The sequence below is a fragment of the Oncorhynchus nerka genome, linkage group LG11 (genome assembly GCF_034236695.1).
Source record: "Oncorhynchus nerka isolate Pitt River linkage group LG11, Oner_Uvic_2.0, whole genome shotgun sequence".
Classification (NCBI taxonomy): Eukaryota; Metazoa; Chordata; class Actinopteri; order Salmoniformes; family Salmonidae; genus Oncorhynchus; species Oncorhynchus nerka.
The window spans coordinates 42,388,109-42,410,155 of NC_088406.1; the positions used below are offsets into that span (position 1 = coordinate 42,388,109).

At 49.1% G+C, this 22,047-nt stretch overlaps 1 protein-coding gene across 15 annotated transcripts in view; it reads left to right on the forward strand.

The window, feature by feature from the left end:
- LOC115136895 (histone-lysine N-methyltransferase MECOM-like) overlaps nt 1-22,047 on the forward strand; it is a 202,613-nt gene that overhangs the window by 145,264 nt on the left and 35,302 nt on the right. Inside the window, exon 1 of one of the 15 annotated variants that reach the window (XM_029672786.2) lies at nt 20,866-21,512. The exons of the other annotated variants lie outside the window; for them this stretch is intronic. The gene's annotated coding sequence lies outside the window, so the exon portion shown is untranslated. Of the gene's footprint in view, nt 1-20,865; nt 21,513-22,047 lie in introns of those variants that run through there. 15 annotated transcript variants of the gene reach the window in all.

A 22,047-nucleotide genomic window follows, 5' to 3' on the forward strand; every position in this document is an offset into this window, starting at 1 on the left:
CCTTCATTCTTTTGTTGCCTCTCTGCGTCAGATGCCATTGAAAGGGAGTGGAAGGGGAGAAACAGAGAGAGAGAGAGAGAAAGAGAGAGGGGGAGAGAGTGAGAGAAAAGACGGGAGAGAGCAAAAGGTGAGCGCTAGTGTGAAGGTGCAGAGCAGCGTGATGCGATCCGAGATAGCAGCTGAGTGAGCGCCGTGGGGTGGGGGGGTAAAGCGCTCTCACTCCCTAATCGCTCAATGAGTCCATGAAATACGTTCTGGGGGGGTGATGGGCGGAGGGAGGGAAGTTGTGGTATTTTGAAATCTTTTGAGTTGCCTCACACCTGTAGGGTGTAGAAAGGTAGGACTTTCATTGACAGTGTGTAACCTTATCTCCTGCTTTGTGAGTCCCTCTTTTCTTCTGCAGTGGATATGAACAAATTGTTCATTGTTCAGGCAGCAGGGCTGAGTTGCTGAGGGTTTAGAGGAGAAAGGAAGCAGGGTAGTGGGCCTCTGCTCTGGCCTGGCAGTAGCCTGCCACAAAGATCAGGAGGGATTCCATGTGGAAGATTCTTTCCTTCTCACGGACACATCGTTAATGAAGTGTGCACCTTTTGTTAGATGGGCAGATGCGTTCACAAACACACACACACACACAAGAGCGCATGCATGCACGCACACACACACACACACACACACACACACACACACACACACACACTTGTTTTAACCATTCCCACCACAAGCTCTTATCGACTAATGCCTCAAGTGTTAGCCTGTGTGTGTGTGTGTGTGCATGAACATGTGATTAGTCAATTCATTTGTAATATTCTGTGCGAATGTGTTTGAGTATGTATATAATATTGAGTATTGTTTGATAGTGTGTATTTATTCTATCATGTCTGTGTTTACAATGTTGTATCTGTATGTTACTGGCTCTGTTTGTAATATGGTGTCAGTTGTATTGTAGAATTGATTTGTGTGTGTTCTATTGTCCTGGGTCTTCCACTGGGTCAGTTCATGTCCATTTGGTGTTGTCTGTTTGCTCTCGACAAGTCCTTTTGGATGTAGCTCTATCTGTCTGTGTGTGATATCTGTGCCAGTTGTCAGCGCTCTCCTCCCCACCCCTCTCTCCTCTCCCCTCCCCTCCTTTACTCTCCTCTCCTCTCTTCCACTCCAGTCCCTTCTCCTCTCCCCTCCCCTCCCCTCCTTTACTCTCCTCTCTTCCACTCCAGTCCCTTCTCCTCTCCCCTGCCCTCCTTTACTCTCCTCTCTTCCACTCCAGTCCCTTCTCCTCTCCCCTCCCCTCCTTTACTCTACTCTCCCCTCCCTCCTTTACTCTCCTCTCTCCTCCCCTCCCCTCCTTTACTCTCCTCTCTTCCACTCCAGTCCCTTCTCCTCTCCCCTCCCCTCCTTTACTCTCCTCCCCACCCCTCTCTCCTCTCCCTCCTTTCCTCTCCTACCCTCCCTCCTTCTTCCCCCTCCCTCCTCCTCCTCCCCAGCCCTCTCTACTCTCCCCTCCTTTCCTCTCCTCTCTTCCCCTCCTTTACTCTCCTCTCCCCTCCCCTCCTTTACTCTCCTCTCTTCCACTCCAGTCCCTTCTCCTCTCCCCTCCCCTCCTTTACTCTCCTCTCTTCCACTCCAGTCCCTTCTCCTCTCCCCTCCCCTTCTTTACTCTCTCCTCTCCCCTCCCCTCCTTTACTCTCCTCTCTTCTTCCACTCCAGTCCCTTCTCCTCTCCCCTCCCCTCCTTTACTCTCCTCTCCCTCCCCTCCTTTACTCTCCTCTCCCCTCCCCTCCTTTACTCTCCTCTCTTCCACTCCATTCCCTTCTCCCTCTCCCCTCCCTCCTTTACTCTCCTCCCCACCCCTCTCTCCTCTCCCCTCCTTTCCTCTCCTATCTCCCCTCCCTTCCCCTCTCCTCTCCTCCCCAGCCCTCTCTACTCTCCCCTCCTTTCCTCTCCTCTCTTCCCCTCCCTTCCCCTCTCCTCTCCTCCCCAGCCCTCTCTACTCTCCCCTCCTTTCCTCTCCTCTCTTCCCCTCTCCTCCCCACCCCTCTCGCCTCTCCCCTCCTTTCGTTTCCTCTCCTCTCTTCCCTCCCTTCCCCTCTCCTCCCCACCCCCTCTCTCCTCTCCCCTCCTTTCCTTTCCTCTCCCTCTCTTCCCTCCCTTCCCCTCTCCTCCCCACCCTCTCTCCTCTCCCCTCCCCTCCTTTACTCTCCTCTCTTCCACTCCAGTCCCTTCTCCTCTCCCCTCCTTTCCTTTCCTCTCCTCTCTTCCCCTCCCTTCCTTTACTCGCCTCTCCCGCCCCTCCTTTACTCTCCTCTCTTCCACTCCAGTCCCTTCTCCTCTCCCCTCCCCTCCTTTACTCTCCTCTCCCCTCCCCCTCCTTTACTCTCCGCTCTTCCACTCCAGTCCCTTCTCCTCTCCTCTCCTCTCCTCTCCTCCCCACCCCTCCCGCCTCCCCCTCCTTTCCTCTCCTCTCCTCTCTTCCCCTCTCCTCCCCACCCCTCTCGCCTCTCCCCTCCCTTTCCTCTCCTCTCTTCCCCTCTCCTCCCCACCCCTCTCGCCTCTCCCTCCTTTCCTCTCCTCTCCTCTCCTCCCCTTCCCCTCTCCTCCCCACCCCTCTCTCCTCTCCCCTCATTTCCTCTCCTCCTCCTCCTTCCCCTCTCCTCCCCACCCCTCTCTCCCCTCCTTTCCTCTCCTCTCCTCCCTTCCCCTCCCTTCCCCCCTCCTCTTTCTCCCTCTCTCCTCTCCCGTCCTTTCCTCTCCTATCTTCTCTGTCATGCAGATGGGGGTAAATTAGCTGGTGAGAATATCAGAACAGACAGATTGACATGTCACTGACGCGTCCTAATACAAAATACTTCTGCTTCCAATTATAGCCACGGAGTGATGATAAACTGTTGTGAGTGGCGGGACAATAGTACACAGTCAGGGCTGGCTGCTGGGCTGGGCTCCGACCCTGGTGGGGGGAGAGGAGAGGGGTGGGGTGGGATGGAGAGAGGGGGAAAGGAGTGGGGTGGGGAGGGGTGGGATGGGATGAAGAGAGGAGGAAAGGGGTGGGGAGGGGAGTGGAGTGGAGGAGGGTCAAGCAGGAAGAAATGTGCTGTCCAGGGAAGAGTCCCACCACTGAATGAAAGAGAGAAAGAGGTTCTGTGGGGTGAGTGTAGATTGAGTGTATTTGATTGAGTGTATTTGATATTTTTATTCTCAGAGGATGTTGAACCATTGTCTGGGGCAGACAAAGGGGAGGGGAAACTACTGGGAAACTATACAGATTCTAGAGGAAACATTTACTGCTACCGTTGCTTCTCCAACTATAACAGCGTGACCCAAACATGCAGCTAGACAGTGATCCAGTTTGCTTTCTATGGACATGCACAGTCAGAGCACCTCCAAACCAAACCCCAGCCATGCCAGCGATTGAGAGAGAGAGAGAGAGTGTGTGTGTGTGTGTGTGTGTGTGTGTGTGTGTGTGTGTGTGTGTGTGTGTGTGTGTGTGTGTGTGTGTGTGTGTGTGTGCGTGCATGAGTGTGTGTGTGTGCGTGCGCGTGTGTGTGTGGTTTGGTTTGGTTTATTAAGGTTAGGGTATATTTAGGGTTAAGGTTTAGGGTTAGGGGTTAGGGAAAATATGATTTTGAAAGGGAATAATTTTGTGCATGCCCCACAAGGATAGTAAAACAAATATATGTGTGTGTGTGTGTGTGTGTGTGTGTGTGTGTGTGTGTGTGTGTGTGTGTGTGTGTGTGTGTGTGTGTGTGTCATCACAGCAGCCAAATAACAGGGCTGGCCCCGCCAGGGCCCCACTGTCAGCCCTGTGATCGATTGCCTCCGCTTCTGACTGCTCCCACAGATTGGTCAGTGGTGAAGAGAGGAGCAAATATACACCCTATAAAAAAAGACAGAGGGGTCATCCCATCCAACCCCATCGCAGCACTGACAGACGGAGAACGAGGGAGTGGGCGAGAGAGAGGTAATGATGGAGAGAGAGAGATAGAAGAAGGTAGTGCAGTGTAAAGAGGGGACCCGGCCCGTTGATTGCCAGTCTCTTCTTTGATTCAGAAAGCAGACATGTTGCACTGTTTCATTTGACTTTGTAACGCGTTGAGACAACACTACATTTTAGTGATTGCAGCGCTACAGCTGTGGCCACAGGAATGTAGCCTATCCGTCCTCCTCTCTCTCGCGCTCCTTTCTCCTTTCTCTCTCGCTCCATATATGTGTCTTCCTACCCGTCTTTCTATTCCCCTCATTTGTTTCTCTTCTCTCTGTCTACCCTGGGGCGTTGAGTCTTCTCTCTGTCTACCCTGGGGCGTTGAGTCTTCTCTCTGTCTACCCTGGGGCGTTGAGTCTTCTCTCTGTCTACCCTGGGGCGTTGAGTCTTCTCTCTGTCTACCCTGGGGCGTTGAGTCTTCTCTCTGTCTACCCTGGGGCGTTGAGTCTTCTCTCTGTCTACCCTGGGGCATTGAGTCTTCTCTCTGTTCACCCTGGGACATTGAGTCTTCTCTCTGTCTACCCTGGGGCGTTGAGTCTTCTCTCTGTCTACCCTGGGGCGTTGAGTCTTCTCTCTGTTCACCCTGGGGCGTTGAGTCTTCTCTCTGTCTACCCTGAGGGCTTGAGTCTTCTCTCTGTCTACCCTGGGGCGTTGAGTCTTCTCTCTGTCTACCCTGAGGGCTTGAGTCTTCTCTCTGTCTACCCTGGGGCGTTGAGTCTTTGCTCTGTCTACCCTGAGGGCTTGAGTCTTCTCTCTGTCTACCCTGGGGGCTTGAGTCTTCTCTCTATTTACCATGTGGGCTTGAGTCTTCTCTCTATTTACCCTGGGGGCTTGAGTCTTCTCTCTATTTACCATGTGGGCTTGAGTCTTCTCTCTATTTACCATGTGGGCTTGAGTCTTCTCTCTATTTACCCTGGGGGCTTGAGTCTTCTCTCTGTTTACCATGTGGGCTTGAGTCTTCTCTCAGTTTACCATGTGGGCTTGAGTCTTCTCTCTATTTACCCTGGGGGCTTGAGTCTTCTCTCTGTTTACCATGTGGGCTTGAGTCTTCTCTCTGTTTACCCTGGGGGCTTGAGTCTTCTCTCTGTTTACCCTGGGGGCTTGAGTCTTCTCTCTGTTTACCATGTGGGCTTGAGTCTTCTCTCTATTTACCCTGGGGGCTTGAGTCTTCTTTCTATTTACCCTGGGGGCTTGAGTCTTCTCTCTGTTTACCATGTGGGCTTGAGTCTTCTCTCTATTTACCCTGGGGGCTTGAGTCTTCTCTCTGTTTACCATGTGGGCTTGAGTCTTCTCTCTATTTACCATGTGGGCTTGAGTCTTCTCTCTGTTTACCATGTGGGCTTGAGTCTTCTCTCTGTTTACCATGTGGGCTTGAGTCTTCTCTCTGTTTACCATGGGGGCTTGAGTCTGGCAACTCTGGGAAATCTCTGATTAACACTGAGGCCTTGCTGCCAGGGGCCCTCTCTCTCTCTCTTTCCCCTCCCCCTCTCTCTCCCTCTCCCCCGCACTTTCTCTCACTCCTTTTTTCCTCTCTCTCTCGCCCTTTGTCTCCCTCCCCCCTCTCACCCTCCCCCCTCTCTCTCCATGTGTTCCTGGTATGAAGTTTGTTTAGCCTGGCCTGTCTAGGCCTCTAGGGGTCACTGTCCAGGGCTCACACACACAGACAGGTAGACAGACTCTCCCTTGTACCACACAGTGGTGATGACACATGGTGCCCTCCCTCCCCTCCTGTCCCCAGCCCTCCGTGTGTCGTCTCTGGCAGGTGAGGCTGTTTCGTCCACAAACAGGCCAGTGTTTAGTCCACAGGAGGGGATAGGAAGCCCACCGCTGGGCCTGATAAGGGATGAAGGGATGACAGAGGCCACTCAGATACATACACACATGCACACAGTAACACACCCGAATACACACACACACACACACAAACACACATACACCAGCAAGCAAGTCCTCTGCCCTGAACGCTGTCGTACACAGGCCTGTAATCTTACACTTATACACAGTGGACCCACAGATCTCTTCCAATCCCTGCTATCGGTTTCTGTGAAACAGTCTAGATTGTCAGCCAATCAGCTGTCCTGAGGGACAGAGCTATGAGTTAGCGCTGTAGTTTATTTGGCAGAAGGCACGCACGCACGCACGCACACACACACACACACACACACACACACACACACACACACACACACACACACACACACACACACACACACACACACACGGGCCTGTCTTATAGGCCTGTCTGACATAAGAGCCTATTGTTGCCTCTCTCTCTCTGTGTCTCCATATAAGTCAAGCTGAGCTGACTGGGTGTACTTGACCCCTCACTCTTCTTCCCTCCCTCCCTCTCTCTCCCTCTCTCTCTCTCACCCTCCCTCCCTCCCTCCCTCTCTCTCCACTACTATTTTCTTATCCTCTCCTCTTATGTGTATGGTCCAGCCACCTGTTTTATATAGCCTATAGTAATGGAACTGTTGGGATGCCATTCCTGGACAGGATACCCTGCCAGTCCTACTAAGTGTGTGTGTGTGCGTGTGCGTGTGTGCGTGTGCGTGCGTGTGTGTGTGTGTGTGTGCGTGCTCCTATCCGGGGGCTGCTGTCTGTATGTGTTTTCCTCTCCCTGGCCTGGCTGTCTGGTCCTATACTCCACCTGGCAGAGCAACAGGCTGCTACAGGCTGCTTCAGGCTGCTACAGGCTTCAACAGGCTGCTTCAGGCTCCAACAGGCTGCTACAGGCTGCTACAGGCTCCAACGGGCTGCTACAGGCTCCAACAGGCTGCTTCAGGCTGTTACAGGCTCCAACAGGCTGCTACAGGCTTCAACAGGCTGCTTCAGGCTCCAACAGGCTGCTACAGGCTGCTACAGGCTCCAACAGGCTGCTACAGGCTCCAACAGGCTGATTCAGGCTGTTACAGGCTGCTACAGGCTCCAACAGGCTGTTACAGACTGTTTCAGGCTGTTACAGGCTGCTTCAGGCTGCTTCAGGCTGCTACAGGCTCCAACAGGCTGTTACAGGCTGTTACAGGCTCCAACAGGCTGCTTCAGGCTGCTACAGGCTGCTACAGGCTGCTACAGGCTGCTTCAGGCTGCTTCAGGCTCCAACAGGCTGCTTCAGGCTGCTACAGGCTCCAACAGGCTGTTACAGGCTGCTACAGGGTCCAACAGGCTGCTTCAGGCTGTTACAGGCTGTTACAGGCTCCAACAGGCTGCTTCAGGCTGCTACAGGGTGCTTCAGGCTGCTTCAGGCTGCTACAGGCTGCTTCAGGCTGCTACAGGCTCCAACAGGCTGCTACAGGCTGTTACAGGCTCCAACAGGCTGCTTCAGGCTGTTACAGGCTTCAACAGGCTGCTTCAGGCTGCTTCAGGCTGTTACAGGCTGCTTCAGGCTGCTTCAGGCTGCTACAGGCTCCAACAGGCTGCTACAGGCTGTTACAGGCTCCAACAGGCTGCTTCAGGCTGTTACAGGCTGTTACAGGCTGCTTCTGGCTCCAACAGGCTGCTACAGGCTGCTTCAGGCGGTTACAGGCTGCTACAGGGTCCAACAGGCTGCTTCAGGCTGTTACAGGTTGCTACAGGCTGCTTCAGGCTCCAACAGGCTGCTACAGGCTGCTACAGGCTGTTACAGGCTGATACAGGCTGTTACAGGCTGATACAGGCTGTTACAGGCTGATACAGGCTGTTACAGGCTGCTACAGGCTCAAACAGGCTCCAACAGGCTGCTACAGGCTGTTACAGGCTGCGTCAGGCTCCAACAGGCTGCTACAGGCTGCTTCAGGCGATTACAGGCTGCTACAGAGTCCAACAGGCTGCTACAGGGTCCAACAGACTGCTACAGGCTGCTACAGGGTCCAACAGGCTGCTACAGGGTCCTACAGGCTGCTACAGGCTGTTACAGGCTCCAACAGGCTGCTTCAGGCTGCTACAGGCTGTTACAGGCTCCAACAGGCTGCTACAGGCTGCTTCAGGCGGTTACAGGCTGCTACAGGGTCCAACAGGCTGCTACAGGGTCCAACAGGCTGCTACAGGCTGCTACAGGGTCCAACAGGCTGCTACAGGGTCCAACAGGCTGCTACAGGCTGCTACAGGCTGTTACAGGCTCCAACAGGCTGCTTCAGGCTGCTACAGGCTGTTACAGGCTCCAACAGGCTGCTTCAGGCTGCTACAGGCTGTTACAGGCTCCAACAGGCTGCTACAGGCTGTTACAGGCTCCAACAGGCTGCTTCAGGCTGCTACAGGCTGCTACAGGGTCCAACAGGCTGCTACAGGCTGCTTCAGGCTGCTACAGGCTGCTTCAGGCTGTTACAGGCTGTTACAGGCTCCAACAGGCTGCTTCAGGCTCCAACAGGCTGCTTCAGGCTGTTACAGGCTGCTTCAGCCTGCTTCAGGCTGCTTCAGGCTGTTACAGGCTGCTTCAGGCTCCAACAGGCTGCTTCAGGCTGCTTCAGGCTGCTATAGGCTGCTATAGGCTGCTTCAGGCTGCTACAGGCTGTTACAGGCTGATTCAGGCTGCTTCAGGCTCCAACAGGTTGCTACAGGCTCCAACAGGTTGCTACAGGCTCCAACAGGTTGCTACAGGCTCCAACAGGTTGCTACAGGCTCCAATAGGCTGCTACAGGCTGTTACAGGCTCCAACAGGCTGCTACAGGCTGTTACAGTCTGTTACAGGCTGCTTCTGGCTCCAACAGGCTGCTACAGGCTGCTTCAGGCGGTTACAGGCTGCTACAGGGTCCAACAGGCTGCTTCAGGCTGCTTCAGGCTCCAACAGGCTGCTTCAGGCTCCAACAGGCTGCTACAGGCTGCTACAGGCTGTTACAGGCTGATACAGGCTGTTACAGGCTGATACAGGCTGTTACAGGCTGCTACAGGCTCAAACAGGCTCCAACAGGCTGCTACAGGCTGTTACAGGCTGCGTCAGGCTCCAACAGGCTGCTACAGGCTGCTTCAGGCGATTACAGGCTGCTACAGGGTCCAACAGGCTGCTACAGGCTGCTACAGGGTCCAACAGGCTGCTACAGGGTCCTACAGGCTGCTACAGGCTGTTACAGGCTCCAACAGGCTGATTCAGGCTGCTACAGGCTGTTACAGGCTCCAACAGGCTGCTACAGGCTGCTTCAGGCGGTTACAGGCTGCTACAGGGTCCAACAGGCTGCTACAGGGTCCAACAGGCTGCTACAGGCTGCTACAGGGTCCAACAGGCTGCTACAGGGTCCAACAGGCTGCTACAGGCTGCTACAGGCTGTTACAGGCTCCAACAGGCTGCTTCAGGCTGCTACAGGCTGTTACAGGCTCCAACAGGCTGCTTCAGGCTGCTACAGGCTGTTACAGGCTCCAACAGGCTGCTTCAGGCTGCTACAGGCTGTTACAGGCTCCAACAGGCTGCTTCAGGCTGCTACAGGCTGCTACAGGGTCCAACAGGCTGCTACAGGCTGCTTCAGGCTGCTACAGGCTGCTTCAGGCTGTTACAGGCTGTTACAGGCTCCAACAGGCTGCTTCAGGCTCCAACAGGCTGCCTCAGGCTGTTACAGGCTGCTTCAGCCTGCTTCAGGCTGCTTCAGGCTGTTACAGGCTGCTTCAGGCTCCAACAGGCTGCTTCAGGCTGCTTCAGGCTGCTATAGGCTGCTATAGGCTGCTTCAGGCTGCTACAGGCTGTTACAGGCTGCTTCAGGCTGCTTCAGGCTCCAACAGGTTGCTACAGGCTCCAACAGGTTGCTACAGGCTCCAACAGGCTCCAACAGGTTGCTACAGGCTCCAACAGGTTGCTACAGGCCTGCTCCAATGGCAAAGGGATTGTTGACGTTTCGACTCCAAGGCCTTTATCAACACAACTCTCCCCTCTTTGGCTGAGGTGTACAGCTGAAACTACCAACACATGTTGTCCAGCGACATGGTTGTCCAGTGGTCCTCCAAAGAAGGGATACTAGATCCTGGCACAGGGAGAGGAGTGTGGTCTGGTTCATTCTCTTAGCCTGGTCCCAGATCTGTTTGTGCTGTGGTGTGACAATGACCGTAGGACTTGGCAAGGCAGCTGAAACAGATCTGGGACCAGACTAAGTGACCGCTCTCTCCTGTTTAAGTTGCTTATTGGTTCAGTACCCTATAAGCTGTCACACTGGCCAAACTATGTTAGAACAAGCACAACAAAAATAGTTTTTAATAGATGAGGTTAGGTTTGTTGTACAACCCCAGTCTTCGAGTGACTTGTTCTCATTTTGACTATATTTGACTCAGATGTTTGTGTTTTGTGTATGCGTGTGTCTAAACATGGATTAGCAACTATGGTGTCTATATGTGGGTCTGTGCCACACATGTGTATTGTGTTTGTGTCAGGAGTCCTAACAGAGCTCATTAAACAGGATATCAGTCAGGTCTCACCACTGTAACGAGGGAGATGTTGTCACCCAACAGGGGAAATGGAAAGGACTGTGTGAGGGTGACTGAGGACAAGCAAAGAATCTGACTCTGAGTGTGTGAAACTAGCTGCACACACACACACACACACACACACACACACACGCACACATGCACACACATGCACACACACACACACACACACACACACTATCCCAACCAGACAGAACCCCACCTGCAGTTGCAGTCTCTCTCCCTAAGCTGTCCCAAATAAAGAGTAGCATTGATAGAACCTCCTGAGTCTCCTGGTGAGACAAAGGGAAACATGGGAGACATTACCAGGGAGACTGACTGAGGTAGCGGACATAGTGGGAATTCAGTCCTATTCCCAAACAACCAGTGTCCCTGTCACCTCCCATTACAGCTGGTCACTTCATACGCAAAACCGTCACAAGGGAAACTAACACAGACGGGCAGGGCCGAGCGGAGCGCTGTGCGATGGAGGGAGAGATGGAATGCAGATGATATAGGTGGAGTGGGGGGGGGGTATTTTGCTAAATAGGGCGGGGTGATGGGGAGAATATTGGACTACAACATCACGTGGTCTGCTGGTTTAAAACAAAGCGCCCGTGGTCCAGTTTGAAAACCTGGGGCCTCTTCCTGTGCTGTGTTGGTCCCACTGTATGAGACTAGGGGGCTTGTTGTGCACTCCACATCCAGTAGAGCAGTCTCCAGTAGTGTACTTTTAAAGGGAGGGGGTGAAGGTAGTTAAGTTCAAGCAGCCGCTCAGATGGGCCCTGCTCTGGACTTCAAACACCCACATTAGAACCAACACTCGCACACAGGATATTGCAGTGTATGGATGGTGAGAGAGAGAGGACGCTTTGTACCGGGCCCATTAGAGCCTAAACCGATACTAATGAAGCCGTTTCCTGTACAAACGGAGCGACTCGGGGGAGGAAACTGCCTCTGCTTTTAATAAGGCTCCCCTCCAGTCCCAGTTAAGATGCTGGGATTTGGTATTGGGTCGTTCTTTCACACTGGTTACCAGCGGAACCCCTCAGAAAAGTTAATTACGCATGATTAATGGAGCGGTTTTCCTCCAATGATATCTGTGACAGCACAAAGCTGTCGCAAGGCTTGTCAGAGAGAATTTGAGCTGAATAAGTATTTATGTGATCGTATGTGATGGGCCTCCTCTCACCAGCACCGGCCCTCATCAATCAAGACCTAGATGCTCGCAGTACTGGGAAATTGGTCTATCAGCGCGGCTGGGCTCCCTATACCCTCCCTCTCCATCCACCTCCCTTCCTCCCCATTCAATCAGGCCCGGGGCTACAATGCTTCTTTAGCTCTTACTTCTGACCAACACAGGGGTCACAAGGGCAGAAGGGGGGGGCAGAGCTGAGCCCATCCATTACGGCTCTTGTTTCTCTCAGTGGCAGCCGGACGACGGGATTCTATTAGGAGCCCCCGCCTATTCAGCACCGAGATTACACTAGGGTCCTCCACAGCTTCATCCACCCTCCCCCAAGCCAGCCTTGGTCCCCCCACCCACGCCCATTCCTACCCACCCTGGGGGGCTCGGCCGCCTCAATTCCCTCCCCTCCTCCCCCCTCAGTGTTTTACACCTCACAGTCAGGTTTTTTTTTCTCTGGCCAAGATGACAATAAACAGCAGGCGAGAGTGAGAGAATAGAGAGAGAGAGAGAGAGAGAGAGAGACCTGGCCTCTGGCTGGGGGGAGACTGAGAGGAGACACTCTGACCTGTGGTTTAGTGCTGTTGGCTGGGTGTGGATGGGTGTAAACTCTCTGCACTGTCGGCCCGGGTAACGGGATGGCTTTGAAGTACCACCATGTATACACACAGTCCTCCCCATCCCATCAGTATCCCCTTAACCTCTCTCACACACACATACACACACACACACTCTCTCTCTCTTTCGTAAACAGATGTGAAGAGCTTGAGCACCTGGCTAGAAACATTGGGGCCATCTCGGTCTAGAATGTACACAATCCTAGTTACATCATCAATACGAGCCGGCCTAGATTGCATCATAAACACGGGCGATGGAAGATCAAACCGCCACTCCTCCTGTGTTTAAGAAGCTCGTTTGTCTCCCTAGGTTGAAGAGACTCTTCATTTACTTAATATGTGTTAGCTCTTGAGCGCCGCAAGAGAGAATACTGTTAGGGTCAAGACCCCCGGGTGAATGGATGGGGGTCTTCCTGTCAACGTGAGAGAGAGAGACAGTGCGCCTGTCAAACAAACAGAAATTGAATACGTCGCCTTTTATCAGAATATTCAGTGTGTAAATAGTCCCTCGCTCTAGATTATGACTAACCACACTTTTTGTAAACACCAAGAGTGAACACATTTGTCATGGATAGAGAGCTGAGGATGTGAGGAAGGTGGAATTTTCTACTCCTCTCAGGGCCAAAGGAGGCTCTACTTGTTCTGTCTGGAGGACAGGGGCAGGGAGGAGAGGAAGGGAGGAGATGAGAGGAGAGTGTGAGTGTGCATGCATGTGGAGAGGAGGGGGAGACTGGGTGGGGCGCGGTAGTACTTTAAGCTGGGTGGCAGGGTAGCCTAGTGGTTAGAGCGTTGTAGTCGTAACCGGAAGGTTGCAAGATCGAATCCCCGAGGTAAAAATCTGTTGTCCTGCCCCTGAACAAGGCAGTTCACCCAGTGTTCCTACCCTGTCATTGAAAATAAGAATATGTTCTTAACTGACTTGCCTAGTTAAAACAAAAAACTCTCTCTTGGTGGTTTGAGGCCTGCTGGCAGTGGCTGGACGGGTTCACGGGATCGGAATGCTTCTACAGGGGCGGCGTAATCAGGACCAACTTCCTCTAATTGAGAAACGATGTTGCCTCGCTCCCTGGGTCTTTTGTTTCAGTTGGGCCACGCTGACAGCATGGAGGAAGCTGCCGTCTGACAGCTACGGGACATGTTGAGTGTGTGTAAAAACAGTGTGTGTTTGTGCGTGTAACATATAGTAACTATATGTGTACTGTATGTTTGTTCTGATCCAACTCTTCACATGCAAACAGAGCGATTTGAAGGGGAAATGAAACACTAAATAACTCATACCCTCCCGATGCTAGTCTCTCTCAGTGCAGTCTGACACACCACTAACCTCTGTCTTTAACTGTTCAACTAACCCTTAGGGCCATAACGGTACTGTATCCAGAAAGCCCACCTGGTTGTTACTCATCTGTTCCTGCATAAGCAAACGCCTCCATTGTGGCTTTCATTATGAGTATATCAGAGAAAGAGTACTGACCTAGGATCAGGTCTCCGTTGTCCGTATATTTTTCATTATGATCTAAAAATCTAAACTGATCCTAGCTCAGCACTCCTACTGGGCCTGGGACTTTTGTCTTTGTTAAATGTTGTGTGACAACGGAATTTTCAGAGGTGCCTTCCAGATAAAGAAGTGAATTGCGAGCGAGGGGGAGAGAGGTCGGGTATGATGATGATATGGGTGGGTGTCATGCTCCTTCAGTTTTGGCGGGAGGGGAGAGAGGGATGGAGGGATGGTCTGGTCATAGTTCAGCAGTCCTCCATCACTGCAGGCCCCAGATCCACCATCGATCCCCGGCACACCCCGCCAGCAGACACCACCTGTGATTGATCCCCAAATCAGTCCCTCACAAACCAGCGCCGTAAAAACCATAACAACCCATCATAAAAGCTGATCTATCTCTCCCCGGCCCCAGCCTCCGGTTCCAATATTAACCCAAAAGTGTATGACACCAGAATGATTGGTCTGGAATTGAATAAACCTTGAGTATTGATGCACCATGTCTGATGACTCAATCAAGTCGGACTGCAGCAATGTGCCATGGTGTGATTGCATTGTCTCAGGGTTGAGGGTAGACCTGCATGCCCACACGTCACACAAACCTTTTGACTGTTGGGGAGGAGATGGGAGCCTAGTGCATAGTTTATCAAATCTTTCTCAGATTCCCAGGATATTTGTGTGGCCTGCAGTGAAATCGGATGTTTTGGAGAATGCCTTACTCTGTGCGTGAATTCCAACTGGAAGCTGTGTCTTAGCCACATATAATGAGAGTGTTGGATCTGAATGACAGAAGCATGGCGGAGCAGCACCATGCGCCCTATACTCAGCACAAAGAGCTGGGTTAAATATAATCCTGGCCTAATTTATGGGCTTCTTTGATGCTACTGGAAGTCAGGGAAGCATTAAATAGGAGTTGTCCCATGGAAGAGGGTTAGTGAGTTTGTTAGTTTTTTCTGACGTTTTTTTTTGTGTGTGTGTGTTAAGTTGGTGTTGTGTGCAGATGCAATTTCCTCTGGACTCTAATGAGGAAGTATTTAAGTACATGACTATGTCTTACAATATAGGCAAGTGCTCACCCACAAAAATTACTTTTGTTTGGGGTATTGTTATGGAGGCAGAATGTGTTGGTTTCTGAGATTCTTGGAAAGTCCTAGAGGATTAAATGATTGTTTTTGGTATGTTCTGTAATTAAAAGGTGTGCACAGATCTAACACGGAAAAAATAAAACGCTTAAAATGCGTCAATTCATGGAAAGCCTTGTTTGGAAAGGCATGCCTGAAAGCCATCAACCCGCTCATGTCTGCGCTTTGGTGACATGGTTATGTCTGAACATTTGCGTCTCCATCAGTGTAAAACTGGTCATTAACAAGTTTACCTTTCTGAAATGGCATCACTCTTACCTAGACACTGACGAGGGGGAGTTTTTAGGGTGGGATGGATGGAGTGGAATGGGGTTGGAGAGAAGGTTGTTTGAGTGTCCTGCTTCATCAAGCATTATATGTTACGGCTATTTCACATATCCCGGAAACATTAAATATTAGCCTTTCAATTGGTCACGGTGTATGAAAAGCACGCAGTCGCTGTCTCAAGTGACCTCCCACTTCAAACGTGGCCGGACAGCTCAATAAATGTAATTAATGTGCGACACCAGCTCCTCTGATCTGAAGTGCTGTGTTGTATTCCATCTTTCCTTACATAAAGGGGCTCGTTTAAAGATGATATCTACGAGCGTTTAAAAAACAATTTGTTCACCCTGCAGCGTCCAACAACATGCTCTAATTACCGGGGGTGAGGCGGGATTGGCTGGCTTGCTGGCCGGCCAGGCTTGTTTTACTTTCCAGCTCTCCGATGCGGAATTTATGTTTTCAAAAGGTTACCTTTGACTCCGGTGCGACTTTATCGCACCCCGTGGTCCACGTACACATACAGAGTTGCCTGTGTGTTGAGGCGCTGCGGAGGAAGCGTCTGTGTGATTACCGCAGCCGGTTGGACCTCTCTGCCTCAGTAACACCCCCACCCCACCCCACCCCAACCCCGCGACAGTGCATTCCTCCGGCAGCTCTTTGGAGTAGGTGCACACGCCGGGTAGCTCCAAAAATCAGCTGCGTGTATGTTTTCAAGTACTCGCCACACTCTCTGATTTGTACATTTACCTCCTCCTCCCACTCCTTCTACAGTGTGAATAGTAGCCTACATTGTACCTCAGGCCAGTGGTCATGTTTGGCCAATGCCTTGTTTTAACGCTCCAGTCACGTCTAGTCATTCCTGCTGTCAATGCAATTTACTTCATTTTAGCTACAGGAGACGCATCTCATTCACACGCAGAGTCCCTTGAAGATTCGGATCTCACTGGAATAGGAATCAAACGGAATTGAACCGTCAATGTGCGGCAAAGATACTTTCCCGCACACTTTAAAAACACTTTTATGCATACTTTATTCACTTCCATAGATCCGAGTTCATGCATCACATAGCCTATATCTGACAAAATTGTCATTATATCAAAATAATGCTTAACTGTGAGGTTGGACATTCCTCATAGTACCCTGTTTGCTGTTAAAGCATTGCCTGTTTCTACTTCGTTTTTTCTAACATCTCACAGCTATATTTTTCCTGTCATCATAGTTCTGTTTCTCCCCCGCTGTTTCTCGGAAAGCGCCTGCATCTTGTAGGGGTGGAACCTGTCCTGCACAACGCTGCAGAATAGAGTTGTCACGGGAGTGGGATAGGGGGGGGGGCGCTAAAACAGAGCAGACTGTGTCAAAATGATGGGGTACTAATTCGGAAAACACGCAGGGCCCAGTCATCAAAGGCCGAAGAATGTATAGGAAATCATCCCTCTCCCGGAATGCCTGGCTGACCCCGGCAAATGAAAATAATCCAAAGTAATTAGAAGTGAGCTGGTCTGGTCCTGAGAGCCCCGGGCAGGAGGGTAAACATGGCGGGCGCGCTGCGTCGCTTGGAGGGGCCGGGCTGAGCCAGGGGGCCGCTGACCTTGTCCACATAAAGCTGTGATTTATGAAGTGCAGGGCACAGCAGCGGGGCTTCTGTCTTCTCCCGGAGAACCAAATTACCGAGGTGGAGATTAACACGCGCTCACAACGGGTCTACTTCTCGACCAAGGAAATGTTTTATTTACGTTTTTCCCCTTTCATTTCCTCTGCTCTCCTTTAATGGTAATTTGTCTGTGAGGAGACTCCCCTAAAACAGGAACTTTTTGGACGGGTGATGGGTGGGGGTGTTCGGTTTGAGTAGCCGTATGCAAAAATGTGGCTTCAAATCTGGCTTCAAATCTCAAAAGTATATCAATAGTATGGTTTATGCAGTGTTCATTTTACTCACCTGGATATGTTCACCGATAGTCAATTGCATTTGTTATGTTTTTCTCTCGGTTAGGCTACGTTATAGACATTAGAACACATATGTTTATGTATATTCAGCATAACATTCTGATAAATCCTAAAATGACACACCATGACACGGGTGTTGCAACAAAAGTTATATCACCCCTAAATTCGTTTCAGTTTTTACATTAGTTTTTGCCACTTGATTGCATTGCCCCACATTTATCCAAAATAAATTGTCTGGGGGCGCCTGTAGAGACTCATGATGTAGGCTTAATGCAGCTTTTCGCCTGTGTCAATGGGAGGTCTCTCCATATGAATGGAGGAACTATTTCATGTGGATTTGGCTGCAATATTTTCTTTTTCTTCTCTTTTTTTCCCCTCTTCTGGAGGTTGTGCTGGAATACACCCTATACATGGTGTTTCCATTAGAGGGACTCTGCAGCCTGGCTCATTGCGGTGGAGTAGCTCACTCACGGAGTCAGTTTGCACCTACCTGGCCCAGGAATCCCACCGCGGGGCTCGTGGTGCCATAATGCTCTGACTTATACACAAGCTGAGTGTAGATAAATAAGTCAAACAAACGAAGCCCTTTTAAACCAGATACACGCTAATGCATTTGTAAGTCTCGCCATAGATTGTCAAGGTGATTTAAGTCAAAAACTGTAACTAGGCCACTCAGGAACATTCAATGTTATTTAGGTAAGCACCTCCAGTCTATATTTGGCCTTGTGTTTTAGGTTATTGTCCTGCTGAAAGGTGCATTTGCCTCCCAGTGTCTGTTGGAATGCAGACTGAACCAGGTTTTCCTGTAGGATTTTGCCTGCTAGCGCTATTCTGTTTATTTTTTTACCCTAAACTCCCTAGTCCTTGCTGATGACAAACATACCCATAACATGATGCAGCCACCACCATGCCTGAAAATATGAGGAGTGGTACTCAGTGATGTGTCGTGTTGGATTACAATGTTTTTGATCCATCCACAGTTTTCTCCTATCACAGCCATTAAACATCTACCAATAGGTGCCCTTCTTTGTGAGGCATTGGAAAACCTCCCTGGTCTTTGTGGTTGAATCTGTGTTTGAAATTCAGTACTCGACTGAGGGACCTTACAGATAATTGTATGTGTGGGGTACAGAGATGAATCATTCAAAAATAATTTTAAACACTATTATTGAACACAGAGTGAGTCCATGCAACTTATTATGTAACACGTTAAGCACAGTTTTATTCCTGAACTTATTTAGGCTTGCCATAACAAAGGGGTTGAATACTTATTTACTCATTTCAGCTTTTCATTTGTAATTAATTTGTAAAAATGTCTAAAAACGTAATTCCACTTTGACATTATGGGCTATCGTATGTAGGTCAGTGACACACAATATCAATTTAATATATTTTAAATTCAGGCTGTAACACAAGAACACGTGGAATAAGTCAAGGGGTGTGAATACGTTCCGAAGGCACTGTAAATAGCCCATTGATATCCTGTGAAACTCAAGCATAAATATGTTTGTTGAACCAAAGTAGGTAGCCTCAAGTTTCCCCCTGATTTCCATAAGCCTATATTGCAATGTAAATTGGGAAATGCTGTGAAAATGTGGTAATGGATTTTTTTATTCACAGTTGTCCAATACTTAAACTGAGAGCATTTCCCCAAGTAATTGAGTTGCTAAAACAAACAACTAATACAAACAAATAAGCATGAAATCCTTTGAGAAATTTCACAGTACTTTTAAGTCGATGTACAAAAACATTATCCGGATGCTGCAGATGTGAAGTGCCACCCAAATCAAAATGAAACGGTAAGTGGAGTAAAATAGGAGAAATAAAGAAAAAAGCCTCGAGCAGGCTTTTTAGCTTGTAATATGTTAATAACCAGCTATTACACACTTTATGTGCTATAATCATAATAACAAAGGCTTGGGGTTTCTTCTGGTCAAGCCGAACTATTTAATATACTTACCGTAATAGAATGGACTAGCCTATATGGCGAGTTTCTCAAATAAACATAAATTAAGCTATGTTTTAAATCATTATACATGGGGCTTTAACAAATGAACAAGTATTTTAAAAATCACTTCCACTGCTTGTCTTATTGTGGATCCAAGAGATGTATTGTAGGTCGTTCAGGTGATTATATATTCAGGCCCATGCAACTGAATCTTTCATGTCCCCCTAGCAATTTAACGCCTTAATGTAGACGATGTTGTGTGCTGCAATTCTGCGGACGATAAAGCAATGACCCCCATCTCAATAACTCAGCGTCTCCGCGCTTGACTGATGCGCTTTTCTCGGGAGATATAGGCACACGGGCTGGGAACTTCGTTCAGTATGGAAGGCTTACAGCTCGAATTTAGGCTATCCATGAATCTAAACCCTATTAAATTCTCCACTAAAGAAAACACCTATCAAAATTACTCAGCTTGGCATTAAAGAACGTATTGAAAGGCAACTAATACCTTGTAAAAGTTTGTTCAGTTGAGAACGCCATCTCCTGACTCGGGAGAGAAATACAGGCTGGGATACCGTTGGCGGCCTCTGGTCCAATCTACATTTACCCCAATTTACCCTGGTCAGTCGGACCTGCTAGTGATACCACACAACCCTTGTTTATCCACAAACGTTTCCTCCCTTTCAGAAAGAGCTCTGGGTCTCTATCAGAATCCTCGATCAGACCTGGAGAGGCCCGGCCAATCACTTTCCCAGATTACTTGCATTTAATACACAATGGATCATAAAACAAATCCCTCATCCTGACAGGAAGAAAATAAAACAGCTCATAGCTTGAGCTTTCCCAATTTATGGCTAAATTAAAAAGGATTCCAACAATGGACAAGTCAAGGAAAGGCAGGAAATCAATGAGCTGCGGACCGGGGGCTCTTTTGGGTTCTCAAGCAGCGCGGACTATGGGAATCTCTGGCGAGGTCCACCTTATTTACACATGATTTTTCCTGTCCTTCCTGCACATTTGCTCTGCAATTTCATCAAACAATGGGAATTATCTGGGATAGAAGGTCAATGTCACAGATAGCGGCCACTGAGACATATTAATCATCATCTCTTCACATCCACCGCCGCCCACCCTCTCACAGAACATTATAAACTCCTGTTCAGGCTCGCCCTGCATAACCAAGCAGGCTAAACGCCTACTTTTGTATGATTCTAAGAGTTCGTTTTTTAATGGATTTGATTGTCCAAAAGAGTTTAGAGTTGGACATAAAAGTTAAGAAAGGAGAGTGAAAATGGGCAATACAATAACATCAGCCTTTAAACATGTTTTATTAACAAACAAACAACAAAAGCAGAAAAAAAAAATCACATTTTGTGAATGTTGGCCTGCTGTATATGCAAGCTGTTACCATGAATTGTAGATCAAATTTAGAAGATGAATGTTTTAAAAGCTCTACATTGTATCGGCATGTTTAGAAATGCAGGATGATGGCATGTTGGTCACATGCGTCCAATGCCCCTCAGAGTGGCGAGGGCGAGACAGACCATCCGGATGCATGCCTTGTCTGTCTCGTAAAGCAGATCTCCAAGCGAACAGGGAAAGCCTCACTTAGGCCTAACAATAAAAGTTGTTGTTTTCACTTGGACTATTAGTGAGGTCTTATTTGATTGATACAATGCTTTTTACATTCCATTAAGTATTCTATGAATAACACACTTATTTTTTAAATGTACAATATTCTTAGAAGAGAGTCTTTAAGCTAATAGCATGTTGTGCCTTATCTGGGCTAGGAGTGAGCCGCGAACCCACCCCTCATTGCTCAGGCACAAACGAGTGAAATGCGGAAGAAATGTGTAATTATTCGGTGGTTTCATCAAAGGCAAATTAGGCTGGTGTATGTAGTCAATACCATAGAAGCCCATCCCGACCTCTCTCTGACCTCGCCTCTCCACCGGTCCCCTGTCACTTTAAAATGTACTGCGGGAGCGTCGCTCAACTTCCGACTGCGGACAGGCAAGATAGCCCGTTTTGCATTGCTCTCTATGGATGGGCGAGCAAGATCCTCTTTAAGAGACAGTCCGTGAAACAGAAACACACACCACACAGTACGGGACGCGCAAGTAGGTGGGCGATCTTTCCATCTCACTATCACGCGCCGGGGGGAAGAGAGAAAGGAAAAGTTGAATTTTCGCTCGCTCCGCCGCACTGACACCTGGGAACAGTGGAGGTTCAGAATGAGAGGAGCAGACGAGACCGGCTCGCGCTGACGGGCTCAACTTGGACCAAGTTAATGTGCCTAGGGATTATGCCGGTGTCTACATGACAATAAGTGTGTGAGAGAGAAGAGAAAACGTCTTGCGGGACGGAGAAAGTGAAAATCCACTGTAAAATCCCATGGCGTTTTCAAGAACACAGGACAGTACACATATGGAGCAAAACTAAAAGAGCGATACATTTTCCATTTTTTTGTGGTTATTTCCAAAACAAGACATTGCAGTTTTAATCAAACGTTTTTTTCCCTTTATTTCTGCACACCCCGTATTTGCAGATATTTTATTGTTGCACCAAGGGTCCAAAGGATTTACCACGGTAAGCAGCGGTCTATTTGTTTACCTTTTTATTACCAAACGAACATTCTTACGAGTCCTTTCTCAGTGATACAATTATGGTTATAATTAATCGTATGATCTCTCAAAATAGATTCATTGTCAAAACTATTGACAAGTATTTTTACAGGGTGAGTCAATACGTTTTCATCAGACACGTTTAACGTATCCCAGGTAAGTATTTTAGGCTACACAAACATCGATTGGTGTCCATAATTGATTTTCAGTTATGGATCACAACAATATGTCTTGCTTCTGCACGTAACTCTTATCACAAATTATTATTTCGTTTTTATTGATTAAAAATCATAATTTCTGTTTAAATTATAGGCAATAAGTAAGATGTCATTTTGCATTGTCTTGCCAAATGTAATTAATAATGCAAAGTGTATTTAACAAATAAAAACATATTCTGTCTAATATTGACACGTGTGCTTATCCAAATGTCAAGGTAGGCCAGAGCATTAGGCTATTTTGTCTGACGTTTTCTGTATGTTATCAATTGTTTCGACTGCTGT